Source organism: Aythya ferina (genome assembly GCF_964211825.1).
Source record: "Aythya ferina genome assembly, chromosome: 19".
Taxonomy (NCBI): Eukaryota; Metazoa; Chordata; class Aves; order Anseriformes; family Anatidae; genus Aythya; species Aythya ferina.
In genome coordinates this window covers 4,165,499-4,180,475 of record NC_140309.1, presented here as the reverse complement: position 1 = coordinate 4,180,475, position 14,977 = coordinate 4,165,499, and the positions used below count along the sequence as shown (strand labels likewise).

Sequence of the window (14,977 nt, the reverse complement as noted above, 5' to 3'; positions counted from 1 at the left end):
AAGACGCCAGCCTGCCAGAGCTCTTCCACTGGCAAAGCAGTGGGGTGAGCATTGGGGTGGGACTCAGCCCCTGCTCGTGCAGGTGACACGGCCGTGTGCCTTTGCTGTGGCTCTGCCTGCTTGCTGCAGGGTCAGCTCATGGCACCACTGCTGCAAAGGTGGAGGAACTGCAGCAGTGTGAAATGAAACTGCTTAATTGCAACTCCATGAAGTTTTAACTTGGCTTTTAGCATTTTTTTTCCACCATTGCTAAAATAATTCTTGGGGAGAAATAAATAATGTTATTTGTTTTCAATTTCCCAGCTTACACTTGAAACATAAGTAAATGCACATGTATGTTCTTTCTATACAATGTAACTTTGAACCAAGTATTAAAAATATTTCATTTATGCAATGACTAGGTGCATTAATTGCTGTTTTCAGAAGCTGGAATAGCTGACATGGTTGTCAGACTCAAGTCCAAATCTACAGGTAACTGTTCATTTAAAAAATGCAGTTGTGGGTTGCTTTTGGTGGCTTCTTTTTTTTTTTTTTTTTCCCTCTCCAAATAAACCTACCACACCTAATTTTTCCAGGCATAAATGTCATCTCTTGTTTTACATGGGAAGACAAAATTTATTTCAAAATCCTGTTTTCAATTCTGGACACAGAACATTAGAAACGAGGAGTTTGCTCAGGCTTCTCAGGTTTGGAACCATTTAGGCTGTCTCTATCCTTGTTGTAGCCAGTGATTTGCTATTGAAAATTCATTTCTTAAACGACTGAAAAAAATGAGTACAAGATCGTTCTTTCTTTTAGCTTCATAATGGTGGAAAGGCAGGAGATAGGGGCGTGAACCGAGAGCAGATCAAAGTGCAGAGTTTCTGCTTCATTTTCATACTATGCATAACAAAATCCATAAAGTGAGTCTCGGGAGTCAGGCTCAAGGGCCTCTTGATTAAGAATTAAATTACAGGTATGATTTACTAAATTTGTGCTTGGGGAAAGGAGGTTTTTGATGATGATATGATTGGTAAACTACACATTTCCTCAGCTCCGTATTAAAATTAATGGGAGTAGCATAACTGTACATGCAAAATACTTCACAGATCTCCGGAAATATTTTGTCTTGTATGCTAAGCCACATAACTGGAATTCTCCATCTACAACTCCTTTGCTAAAGTAAACCTAAGGGGAGTGTAAAGCTGGCGCCCACTCTTCTTAGAGTGAAATTTCTTCTGTTGTCAAAGATGATGTAGTCAGAGGAGCTTTCAAATCAGCTCCTTTATGCAATTTTGTTCACGTAGTTTTCATATAGTTGTTTTAAAACATGGAAATGTGGAACTATTTGAAAGCATTTCAAGGGTTATGTATTTTTATTAGACTAATAAAAGTTTCTTTTCAATTTCTTTCAAAATTGCTTGAAATTACACTTGCTATATCTTGTTCTTTGTCACAGAAGTGTTGGCTTAGTGAGATTCTTTGCTATGCTTTGGGTTTCAAGATGGTGTTGCATACAAGCAACATGAGAAGACAAGGTCTGGCAGGAAAAATAATACATTCACTGCAGAATCACATGGATTCAGAGGTGAGGTTACATGTACGAGATTTCCTATGCCACAGAGTCTTGGTCCAAGAACTTGTCTGGCATATAGCTTTGGGCCAGCATGGATAGGGCACCATTGCTGCTTCCATGGTGCAAACTGGTGTGGGACATGACAAAACACCAGTGCCATCCTGTACCATGGCAAATCAGCAGTGTTTGACCAGCACACAGTGCAAAGTCTGTGCGTTTCCATTGCTGTTTGCTGTCTCAAGACAGGCAAGTTGGAGCAGTGTTTTTTACAACCCCAAATGATCGGATACTTCCCTTCCACGGATGCAGAAAGGAATTCAGTGTGTGTAAATGGAAGAAGATGGGAATAATCAGGACCAAGTTGTCCAGCACTTATCATACCATCAATTCCTCTTCCCTCGGAGGAGCATTTTGCTTGCAGCCCCGGGGGTACTGTAGCTGCCAGGACTTGAGACAGTGGGTAACAGTCACACCCACGCTACACATCCGTTATATTTCGGTGGGATTAATAATCTACCTGTTCCTCTAAAACCTTTATTTGTAGTCATTGCAACTTTTGACCAAGAGCAGCAGAGCTCTGAAGGTCCTTTTTTTCTAGCAGAGGAAGTGCTTGATTTACTGCTACCTTTTGCCTGGGCTCCCTCACCTGCAGATGCAAGATTCATTAAGGAGAGAGCTCTCAGTCGGTGCAGGAGCAGAGAAACATGAAAGGCTGCTTTCTTCTAATGTGCAGCAAAGCACATAATTAAAATAAACAAAATAACATTAACCATAAGGTCTTGCTGGTGTCGTTTTCAAAGCCATGAAGGGATCTTGGAGTCTCTAAGATCTAATCTGTTTGGATTTCAGTAAGGCATTAGCTACAGGGCCACGTGGGAAATTATTAGTGAAGCTGGAAGTTGGTACAAGGATCCAGCTGAAAAACAACCCCTTTTTGTGATGTTTAGGGAACTAGTGGGCTGGGGCAGAGCAGGCTGGAATGCCCACAGGAATGAAGGGTGACCAGCTTTAATGACAACAGGAGTCGGTCTGAAGTCACTCGTGTTACTGACAGTATCACGTGGGGACCTCCATCAAACTGGGCAAAGGACGAGACTGTCATAGTGGAAGTGGAGGGTAGTCCCAGGGACTGAAATTAGAGATTGTGAAACGTATTAGTGTAAAATTCAAGTGAGTAATTAGGGGTTAGTAATAAAAAATTCACTTTTAAGGTGGAGCTTTGTAATTCAGGACTAACTGTCGAGGAAACTGAGAACAACAGTGCAATACAGCCAGCAAGTCACTGGTAGTACAACCATGGTGTTTATACTGCTGTTGTGTCAGGCACAGGCGAGGCTGTGTCTGGAATATGGGGACAAATCTGGTCCCCTGTGTTTAGGAGAAATGAAATAATGCAGGAATAGCTGCAGAGGATGCTACCAGGGGGATCAGGGAGCTCAACTTGTGAGATGAAGCTGGGAGACTGGGCTTCTTCCACCTGGCAGAATGAGGCCTGTGGAGCAGGATATGGTTCGTGTCTGCAAATGTGTCAGCAGGAAAGGCTACAGAATGGGGGAGATCTCATAAAGAACATACACAACAATGGTGCAAGATTAAAGGCACATAAATTGGTAAAAATAGATGTAGACTTGTTCTAGGAGGTTTTTAGCACGTAGGGAGGTTCAGAGTAGAATTGTTGGAGCAGTTTGCTGGTAGGTGTGCCACTGGCATGTAGGTACATGCATTTAGCATCACGGGTGTTGTGTAGGAAGCTGTAAGGCACAGTTGCCTGCCTGAACAGTTGTCAGACCTTTGTGGCCCAGGAGAAGACTTCTTCTTTCTGTGCTCTTAAATTGATACCTGTCTGGCTTTGTGGAGACTTCCAGGAATCAGTGCATCTATGCATGCAATGGAGGGGTGATTTTTTTCAGGTGTAAATATTTAAATTCCAGGGCTCGAAGTTAGGTACAAGTATGTTGCTACAGGTACCCATAATATTTCACTTTTAAGCCACTGCTGTAATGAAATTTCTTCTCAATTCTGCTCCACAGCATTTGGTGTATACTGAGACACAACAGCTAAGGGAACAAGTAAGTAAAAGCACTAATTAAGACTCAGAGTGCTTTCAATAAACTTGTGTTGCAATGAACAAATTAACTGACAAGGGAAAAAGACAATTTTGCCCTCAAGGGAATGTGCTGACATAAAGATAACTCTAAGTAGTTCGGAAGTCTTTTGATTTGGAGGAAGCTATGAAATTGGAGTCTGGTTCAGTAGTGTTAGCTACTTAGGATTCCGAAGGAATAGCACAAAAATGCCATCCCGTTAGAAGACAAAAAAAATTCCAACTACAAAAAATGCATGTAGGAAAACCACCAAGAAGCTTAAGGAAGCAATTGTGCTTGCTGCTGCCTGGTTAGGTGCGGTGCATGCGGACAGTGGGGTTTGCAGTCGGTGTGCAGGGAGCATGCCTTTGGCACTGCATGTGTCAGAATACAGTGAGGAGAAACCTCAGTCATACTCAGTTTTACTACTTGCTTTCAAATACAAAACCTTTTTTTTTTATTATTATTTTTTATTTTTTTCCCTGAAGGTGCAATCCTGAAGAAAGAGTATTCTGAATATTGAAGAAGAGTATCCCGCTATTCTCTGAAGCCACTGTCTGGTACAGGAAATGGTAAACTTCGGGGCAGACCCAGTAGCTTGAGCCATGCACACAGCAATAGCAGAAGCAAAAGGTATTCAAGAATTGTTTCTTTTTTCTAGTGTTTCTGGGTTTATATTGCTTGTCTTTTTTGAATGATGCATATTGTGTTGTCGGAGAGCATATACTTCAGTTGTGATTTTTGACCAATTTAGTACAGAAACATTTGTGAGACCTTAAAAGTTCTGGTCGATTGGGGATTTTTCCCCCACTCTGGGTCACACTGGTTATAAAGATTTTGTTGTATGAGTATCTGGGTGTTAACAGTGTTGATGTGTCCTCTCCATAAACACCGCAACTATGAAATGAATTTCAAAAGTGTTAACTCACTGGGATGAAAATGGTGGGTAGGAAGATGGGGTCAGTGGCTTTGGCAGCACGAGGTGCAGCTCTGTGCTTGTTTTGGTTGCTGGTTCCTGTAACCCCTGTAATCCCTTGTTCATTTGAGAAGTCCTAGAACGGAAGCAGGTAGGTTCGGATCTGTGGGTCCTTGGTTTTCATCTTCATTGTTTACACTTGTTTTACACTTGTTTGACTCAGCTGCCTGGTGTTTGTGAAACACTTTCCCCATCTCCTCAGGCTAGGCCAGGTGTGAGGAGTGGCGGTGTGGGGAGCTGCCCGCTCACACAGCCGAGGCGCTGCCTCCTTGCTGGGTGGAGAGGAGCCTTCATTTGCAGTGGCTGTTCAGCTTCTGCCATGAACATAAATCCAGTCCTCACACAAGAAAAGGAGAAAGGGGGAAAAGAAAGAAGAAGAAGAAAAAAACCAAGCAGCTCACATGGTTTCTGTACCACTTTCTGGTTTTCTTTTTTTCCCAGAGCCCGTAACTTGAGGTCATTTTGGGATTAATTGAAGCTAATATCTTTACTTCAAAGCAGCCCAAGATCAAGCCAAATGTACACACACAGCAATTAAAGATTTGGCAAGGTAATATGGATTGGCGTCTACACAGCAGCAGCTTTCTCCCTGCGCTGTTCTACTTATTTAGGCCTTTGATATGGCTTCAGAGCACAACTAGCTAAGCCTGTGCGTTAAACAAAGGAACATTTGAGCACTATATTCTGCAGAGATTGACCGCTCTGCTATAGCTAATATTTTTAACTGTCTGTAAAATTGGAAAGATTATGAATCTGTAGTCTGACTGGCTACTGGAGAATTCTGTGGATAATGATGAAAATTGCAGGGGGCAAATTGAAAGATTTCTCTTTCATATTGTGTAGCATCATTATTCCTTTAGTGCTAACAAAGATGAGGCCAATTTAGAATAAATCATCAAAGCAACATGTGTGAATTTATCTGTCCAGTGCTCATTACAGTTAATGGGAATCATGTGGCTGGAACTTTGCAAGTGCTTTGAAAATGCTCCTTTTATGGTTACATTATAGACCCCCACGTCAGCCGTTCTGCTGTTGTTTTTATATTGCTCCATTTGTTTTCTTGACATTAAAAAAGCCAAAAGAGTAAATTAATTAAAAACTGCATCACCCCCTCTGGTGTTAAATAGAGTAAAATACTCATTTTCTAAAGTAAATAAAATATACTTAAATCAACTTGTGACACGACATGAACCGCTCCCACTTTCAATCCCTGGAGTATTAGACATGCTGCTTGTTGGGCATTAATTACGGGGAACCTAGCTGGGAAGTCAAAATGTTGATTCAGAGAGGCACGCGTGAATTTTGGTCCCACCATCGTGCTAATCACTGTGTGGGGTATGTGATTAATCCTGGTTCTTAATCTCTAGGAAATATTTGGGTAAGCTGCTGGGGGGAAGAGAAAAGACATAATAACAACAGGAGCTTGTAAGTAAAACAGGTAATGAGCGTAGAAGTGCACCTATGCACACAAAAGAGTAAAATGTTTCAAGTTTGATCTTAATGCTCTGACAGTTGTCCGTTAAAATATATGAATAGCCATAGGCCTTATTACAGAAAGAAGTAAGTTTTTCCCCACTAGAAATTTGGGTAAATTAGAGAAAATGTCATGAAAACATTGGAAACGTGAGAATAATGAAAGGTTTTCGGTCTGGCACAAGGTGAAATGCCTCGGGTTTCTGGTGAGGAAGATGCTGTGGTTCAGGAGTACGTTACTGGGGTGGTCGGTGGTCCCCTGCCTGGGACGCGGGCTGTGTGCTGGGCAGTGCCTCCTTTACCTCCCACAGCCTCGTTTGCTGGGGGCAATGAGCAAAATACCCTACAAATCCCTCTCCTTGGACACAATGCTCTTCTGAGTTTCTTTTGGTGGTGCTCTGTATTGGGCGTTGTGTTTCAGCTTCCTTTGGATCGGAGACACAAGTTCAGGGTTGTCCTCCTTCTCTCCCTTCCCTCTTTCCCTCCAACCCAGATTTAATCCACAAGGGTTGTGTAGGAGCCCGGGTATTATTTTTGAAAAGTTTTAATCCTGAGGTTGCTTACTGTGAACGATACTGCAAATTATAATGTTCTTTTCCTTAGCTTGTTATTGAACTTCCAAGCACAGATGGTTTGAGAAAACCACCAGATATTGTTAAGACTGGCAAATGGAGAGGTTCCGGCCCCATGGTCTCCAGAAAAAGGCAGTGCTCAGTCGTCTTTGCTGCAGGCCTGGTAAAAGCCAAAGTCCAGTGTCAGCTGGTGGCCTCAGGCCATCCCAGCTCAGTTGGCGATGACTTCTGCAGGCAGGCTGTGCTATCCGTGTTACTATCAAGGACAAGGCACAATTTTTACCTTTGCTTTGTTTTCCCTCAATCTGAAGCAAGCTTGCAGGCCCTGATTTAACAGTGAGCCATGCAAGAGATCTAAAATGGGAGAACGTGTTCCCATCTGTACAAAAACCTAGAGAAGTCCTGCAGGCACTAATAAACCACGGCTGCAGAAGGATCGGTGCTAGCGATGTCCTCCGGGGAGACAGGCAGGGAGCAGAGCTGAGTTCCCCAGCCTGACTCTTTTATTTTCCTTTTCGTTCTTCAAGTTCTTTACAAGGAACCAGCTTTTGACCAGTGAGAGAGGGGAAACATCCCCATGGTATAAGCAAGATTCTCAAGATTTTTCAACAGAAGATAAAGGAAAAAAGAAATGGTGGGAAGCTGTGTCACACTGGGGAGGCTGGTATGTAGATGCGGTTGTTTGCTGAGAGCTTCTACCTTTGAGTTGTTGATTAAATTACTGCTGCAGTAGCAGAAAGCTTTTGGGGGTTTGAGTATGGTAAGAGGGTTGTTGTTCAAAGCTGTCACCCTGGAGGGAAGGAAAACATTCAGAGGCACTGAATGCAAGCACTGTTGAGCAGGTACGCGCTGCTAGAACAATGGCTGGCACCGAGCTTTGCCGCAGGAAACCAGCTTTGGTGTCTCAGCTTTCCACTTGCAGTTGCTATTGCCAGAGGGAGGGAGATGAGAGAAATGGGCTATAACAGCAGAAAATCTGATTTATTAAAAAAAAATATAATCCTGGGGAATTGCCAGTATTAAATGTACTTAGCACTTTTGCTTGGAGGTAAGAATGTGACGTGTAAGAGAGAAGTAGGGACATTCTGGGGAGAAGGCAAAATAAATACAAATGTTGCAGTTGCCAGCTTCTCTGTTTTGCATGCAATTACAAAATGTAGTAGCAGCCCATATGTATTGTAGATGATTGTGTATTATGATTAAACACTGAGGTCTCGACTGGCAAGAACAAGTTGCCTTAGCAAAATATTTTGTGCAGCCTACACAGTAGTAAGCATCTTACTGGGAGGAGAGAGAAACAAATCCCTTTGGAAAGAGCCGTTGGAGCTCTTTTCATTTGGAAAAAGTACAAGAAAATGTTGTCCAGGCTGTCAGACATGTCAGGGGTTTTGCTGCCAGTGTGCTGGTCTGATCCAAAGCCTGTGAAAAGCCTTCACAAAGCCTGATACTTGCAGTGGGTTTTAGATTGCTGTGATGAGTAATCTGATTAGAAAGGAAGCCTCTGAGTACATGGAAAAATCCTGTGGCCAAAGGAAGTGACGGGTCTGAAAGACAAGAGTGCACCTCGACAGGGATCTTGTAAAGGTCAGCAGAAGTCTTTGTGCGAAGAGCAGATCTGAATGATAATGTGCTAGTATTGATAATTTCAGGTGAAACGAGTACTAAAACATGCAGTGGGTCCATTTTTCTAACATTAATGCTGGAAGTAGTGTCTCTTTAACTTAGATTGAATTATTCTTGGACACAGCCAGTATTATAAATGGTTTTCAAGTCCCGGTCTGCAGTCTGCGTGCAGTTAATCACAAGATAAATGATGTTCATGAGCAGTATACAAAGACAATGGCTTAAGTTAACATTGCATGACTTAGCAACATCCCATCTGTAGGGGAGGACGAGTTCAAAGTAACGTTCCTGCTCCTGCCAAAGACAAGAGGCGTTTCTGCACTCTGATCAGTAGGAGTAGGCTGGGGTCCCGCTCGTGAATCACCACAAAACCAGAAGTGATGATTCAGCTTTGGTGTGGGACCGTGCCTGAGACCCAGAAGGACTATGGGGTGGGGCTAACACAGCTTCAAGGGAAGAAAAAGAAGGCCAAAGAGTATTTATATGTTCCCATTTTAACCTCTACTTTGGAGGTAACTAGCAGGCTGTTTTTAAATGAAACAGATTACTAATTGCTACAATTTTTTTCTTCAGATGCAATTTCCATGCATACAGCTTAATGCAAAATACTCTTGGTGGAAATAAATGGTACACATGAACTGTGAAGCAAACTCTATATGGTAGAATATTAAGCATATCTTTGTTCAAAATTCATGTTGGGACTCCAATATTTAAGTAAAATTGTGATTATAGGTGGTGAATGTTATGTAACAGATTTGTAAAGGGCGTGTAGCCAGGACCACGTGAAAGCAAGACATCCCCACACCGCGGATCTGTGCGCCAAAGGGAGTGATGTGGAAGGAGAGTTAATGCGTGATCCGCCTTATGCCCTGCCTGAAAAAATGCAGCTGAACTGATCATTTAAAAATTTCATGTGCCAGAGGTCTTCACATCTTTCTCAAAGTGAGGGAAATGGCTAAAAAAAACCTCCTTTGACCCCTTGTAGTCTTTGTGTATTGGGCTGTGCTGAGCTTTCAAGCGTGGCTTTGCTCAGCAGTTGCCAGCAGTACGTGCAGCACGTGTGCTCGGTGAGGCTGAGCCCAGCCCGAACAGACATCGAGGAGCTGCTGGGGCCTGACAAAATCCATGTCCTCACTCCGATTCATGGCCTGTATACATCATCGAACTCAAAAAAGTTTTAGGATCGTTCAGATCAGCTCTAAAGGTGAGGTAAGAGCATTATACCACCAGACACAGTGCCTTCCATTTCCTTAGATCTAAATTATTTTAGGTGCATTTTCTGGGGGAACCCCCTCTTTCATAGCACACTTTAAAAAATATCTTGGTATTGAAATTGTTTGTCATAAGAGTTGTTGGTGAAAATTATGTTGTGACTTTGTCTTCAAGCGAGCTAAACAAAAGACATCAAGGTTGAAAAGCATTGCTATGGTTACCTTATTTAAAGGCAATTGTTAATAAAGGAAGGAAAATGGGAACTGAGAAAGACAGTAATTGCAAAGGCATAGGAAAGGTTAGACTGATGTTTTTCATCAAAACTGGATGTGAACTTCATGTTATGTTTATTAAATATCCATTTTAAGGATGCCATCTTAACTCAAAAGATAGAGATAGCAGAAATCAAACTTAAAAGTTTAGGATTTTAAAAAAAGGACAGCATTCATGTTTTGAATTCCTGGACTAATGGCTCTGGATGGAGTCCAGCTAAGCTTTAGAGTGGGTGGTTTTCTCCCTTCTTTAGTATTTTGAGGAGAGATAATTGGTTTTAAAATGGTTGCAGTGTGCCTTTTAAATCACATATGTTCCGATTTTGCTTTCCTGTTCTTTATCACGGTGCATTACATATCTGCATGGGACCAGAACCTTAGAAGCAAGGAATTTGAGCCCAAGCTGCTAGCATGATTTAAAAGCCAACCTTAAATATTTTAATTGAATTCAGCTAACATGTAGCTTCCAATCCCAGGGTTGGCTTTTTTTTTAAAAATCATAAATATGCCCGGAGTCTCTGAAATCAAAAGAACAACATGTTCTGGTAGCATGGCTCGTGGTGACAGCAACTGTCTCACTCTTTGCCTGCACAAAGACCCCTATTCAAATCTGCATAAAATATTTTCTAATTACTTCCTTTCTGGGGTAATATTTGTGAGTTCAGAGGATTAGACCAAAGCTGACTGATGGCCTCCATTTATGCAGAAAGGGCTTGTTTACTTTGAAATTATCGGTTAACTGAATATTGGCTTTCATATTAGCCTACTTTATCATTTAAAAGAGATGTTTTTAAATTAAAATAAAAAGATATTACATACCTAAAGTTAGAGAAATGTGTTCTTTAAAAATTAAGTTAAATTAGAAATGACATTTCCTCTTCTAATATTGATGTTGTAGCTGAGAGTTAAGCTATAAAAGGAGTCAATTACATTATCTGCAGCTTTGCTGCAAAATCCAAATTTAAACTGCACAGTAAAGCATCACATTAATGCTGGCAGTTTCAGACCACTCATTTCTGGAAGTAAACCAGGGCAAAACCATTAATCTAAACTCACACCTGTCTAGCAGATTCCTGTGAGGTCAGGATTTAGATATGGACACGTCACAGTTCGGTTTGGTGGCAGGTTTCTGACACCAGCAGGCTCTGAGGGGCTGTTAGGGAAGCACTGTGTTGACTGGTACTAAAAATAAACACATCCAACCTTTGCTGCTCAGTTTGTCCAGTGAATCCCAAACGCTTGCAGTAGTGCTGCTGTCTCGTCTCCGTGAGCTGACCAACACTGGGTGTCCAGGAGCCTTTAGATTTTGTCATCCCACTTTGCAAAGAGAAACCAGGGAGCGCTTTTTCTGGTTTTAGACTACTCCAGTGAATGAAGATCGATGAATGCCAAACCTTTCAGTAGTATATTACGAAATATTACATTAGGAGATCTGGATTGGATTTTAAGCTTTTGGATGTAGATCTTTGCGATTTCAAAAAGCTAGCCCTGAACCTCAGGGAGGTGGAACAGAGGAAATAGCAGGGCTGCTCCAGCTCACGTCGAATCGCCCAGGTTGGCTTTGGCAGCCCTTGGGGGCAGAGCTGCCCCTCAAGGGCTGTAACTGAAGCAAGATACCTGACTTGAGAGCACAAATCTTCCTGATGTTGATGAGGACCTAAGTTCCCAATGAGTCTTAAGGCTTCTGAGATCTTCCTGTGCTTTGCAGATGCCTACAGCAGAGATGCTTTTGTAGACGGGGTCTATAGCGCAGAGCAACATCTTGGTGGTTTCTGCATTTGCAAATGGTGGTGGAAGCTTTTCTGGCTGAGTACAGGGATGTACGGAGCAGGCCTGTGAGGCTGTTAGTATTAGACCTTGTGATTCTGGGGGCCAGAAGGACCCCAAAGATCAAACCATAGACGAGCAAAATTTTTTACCTGATTTCTCCCCGGAAGTTGCTGTTAGACTTGGTTGTAATGCTCATCAGTAATCGTAACTCTTGGACTTTGCTCTGTAACTGTTTTATAGCTTCAGCTTTACCACTGGATCATTTACTGAAGATATTAAAACTAGTGTACTGGAGATTACCCTGCTTGGAAATGGTTAAAAACTGCAGAGAACGACGTTCTCATTTATGAGTGTGTATTACGTATCTCTTGTGTACTCTGCACTTGGGCTTTGGCCATATTTTCTAAGCAGTCCCTGTGTCTCTGCTTATCTCTGCAGCAGCCAAGAGCCACACGCCTCACCCTGTACAGACTTGGAGAAGGAATTTAGAAGGTTCCCTTCCTAAAGAATTTAAACTCTGGAAAATGGTGATGAAATAGAAAAAGTCATGTTAACCTCGAGGTCCACTAGAAGCAAAAGGCTAGATACTTGTATCCATCTTCTGTGCTATAGTTCGGACCTGTTGATACTTGGTTTTAGTGTGCTTCTTAAATACTGGAGCGAGGAATGCTTCAGAGGTCAGAGGAAATGGGGAGCGAGTGCTGGTTCAGTAGGGGTTGTCAGGAATATCACATTAAACTCTTATAAAACAAAACCAACAGGTGCCTATTGCTGTAGTGCCAATGGTATCTTTGTGAGACGGTCCTCCTTCGTCTGGCCACCTCACGATCAAAATGGGTGGGTTCTGGCAGCTCTGTTTTGCTGACCAGCACCTTACTTGGTTATCGTTGCTCCTGCTTTAAGCAGAAGTGTTCCTGAGACAGGGGAGAAGCAGGATTCGACCTGATGCGAAGGTGAGCAATAGGGCGTGCAGTGCATCCAGGCCATGTTGCACCATCTCCAGCATTAAACCAGCTGCCCGAGGAGGGGTCTCTGCCCCTTGGGTAAAGCTTCCCATGCCTGTTGCTGAATGCAGTGTGCTCTCCATCTCCATCGGAGCCCTAAGGAGCTGCCCCGGCCTCTGTCAGGAGTGCGTGGGGTGTCCGTGCCTTCCCTGCCACGCGGGGCTGTCCCACCGCTCCCCCAGCACGGAGCTCAGGCCCCCATACCCCGTGCTTTGTTTTTTTAGTACAATGTTTGTTTTATGTGTTTGTCTCCAGCAGCTTGACTTCTGTTGTGTTTGTTTAATGCAGTTCTGATCCCCGTTGTAGCAGTTTGCTAAATTACATCATGAGTGAGCTGAAAGGGGATATTTAAGAACAGTGGTGCTGTGCTCTGTGCTGTTTGGCAAACCAGCTGTGCGGTGAAGAATAGAACCGCTCCTGATGGGAGTGTATTAGTTTAAATACAAACATTTAACAGGTCTGTGCTAGCTATCTGACCTGTAATCTAAGCTGATGGGGTTTTGCCTTAGGGCCACCCAACCACTGTTCTTAAGTATTGTAATCGTAACGCTTCTTGGATAGCTAGCCTGCTATTTCCAGCAGCCTCTCTAGAAGCAGAGGATTTGGTTCCAATGAAACTAGTATTCACTGGAGCTGAAAGTTAATCTGATCCTATTTGTAGCTGGCATTTATATAAATCATTTGAACAACTTGGTGCAAAACCTGCTCATTATTCCATATTTATCCAGTGCCTACACAGATGCAATCCTAATCCATACCTGCAGTCTCCTGACGATGGGACACGCCAGTGTTCAGCCATACTGATGAGCCTGACGTGTTTCAGAAGTAGTGTACAAGGCAGGTCAGGTATTTAGCACGCTTACCTGGAACATCTGTGCTGGCAGAGTTATATCAGCCAACAGAAAATAGGTGCTCACTGAGCAAAATGCAAATACCGCTTGAATTGGCACTGTTGGTAACAATAGACCAGCCAGGTAAAGCAAGTAAAGAGAAACAGCAGTTTATGATATAATGGAGATGGATAATGCAGCGTATACAAACTTAATCAGTGTTTCCAAACAAGAGGTTTAAGTGAAGCTTTTTTCTTGCATAGAAACTAAAAACAGTAATGCTGCTATATATGTTAAATCTCTCCAGATATAAAGGGCGTTATATGTAAAAGCACGTTTAACCACAGAATGGTTTGCAACGGTGAGGGAATGGGATGATTTCCATTTTGAGTCAAAGCAAGAGAAAGACACAATGAAACGCACGCCCTGGTTCTGGGCTTGTTCTGCTTATGGCAGAAGATACGGGCATGGATGTTACAGGTAATTCTCTCCTGGAACCTCACTCCATGAGCACTAAAAACCATTCTGATTTCAGGGGGACCAAGGCTGACATGAGGTGTTGGCAGATTTGTGGTGACGCTGCCTGGGCCCTGCTGGATGCAGTTTTAGGTGAAATCACAGCCAGTTCCCAAACTGCCTGGTAGAACCCCCTCCAGCAAGCTCTGGTTTCCTACCCCAGTTTGGCTGCCGGGGCTGTCTGAGCAGGTGACTTCTGCCCTTGTGCCCTGTGCCCCCCACGTGCCCTGTGCCACCCGGTGCAGCGAGACTCCCACCTGGAGACCCCGCTCCACATCCTGGAGCGTGCTGCTGGGCTGTGCCGTGCACAAGAAGGGGTCCCACTGAGTGCTTGGAGGCGCTGGTTGTGTTGGACAGATACAATTAGGGAACTGATTCAATTGGGCAAGGGAAGAATATCCGGCCCAATTTGGGGCAGTGTTTTAGGGGCCAGTCGTTTTGCAGTGGGCTGGCAGCATCGCGCTGCCTGCTTGGCAGGGAGGCAGAAGAGGCTGAGCGGCCAAAGATGCGCCCTCACACCCTGCTCAGGGCAGGCTCTAGCAGGCTGACCCCTCTGTCAGGGGGGCTTGGAGATCTTTCTGGGGGTTTTCTGTAGCCAAGCGTGAGGCTGATGGATCCTGGGGAGCGGTAGCATGCAGGGATAGGACGTGGGGTGGAGGGCTGTGACATCTGCACGTGGTGCAGGCACATCCAGAGCTGGATGCGTGCGTTTTGGAAACGTCCCCCCCTTTATTTCTAATCTCTGTTTTCTCATGTGTGAAATGGGATAGTGATATGATGCTTACCTCACTCAGAAAATGCTTTCAGTTTCATAGATGAAAAGCCTTTTATAGGACCGATGTATTATATTTTTTTTCTAGGAAATCATAACCATGAAATTCCACTTCTTTCTGTTACTTCAGTCTCTTGTGCTTTGCTCAACAGGAGTTCCCTTGCTCCCCGATGTAAAATAAACATAATTTAAAGTCACTTTGTCTTTTTGGAATTTTAGTGTTAAATCTTACCACAGCAGTGTCATTGCAGCTGTAATGTTTTAAAGATCTAAGAACAGCAAGTTTTACTTTCATGTTTAGCTCTCAAATTTTACAAT

The 14,977-nt window shown here is 43.2% G+C and overlaps 1 protein-coding gene across 1 annotated transcript in view; it reads left to right on the top strand.

Annotated features, from left to right (window-relative positions):
* The window catches only part of LOC311421272 (uncharacterized protein), a 223,185-nt gene that overhangs the window by 135,472 nt on the left and 72,736 nt on the right, over positions 1-14,977 (top strand). The window contains exon 4 of the transcript XR_014684778.1: positions 4,128-4,272. The gene's annotated coding sequence lies outside the window, so the exon portion shown is untranslated. The remainder of the gene's footprint in view (positions 1-4,127; positions 4,273-14,977) is intronic.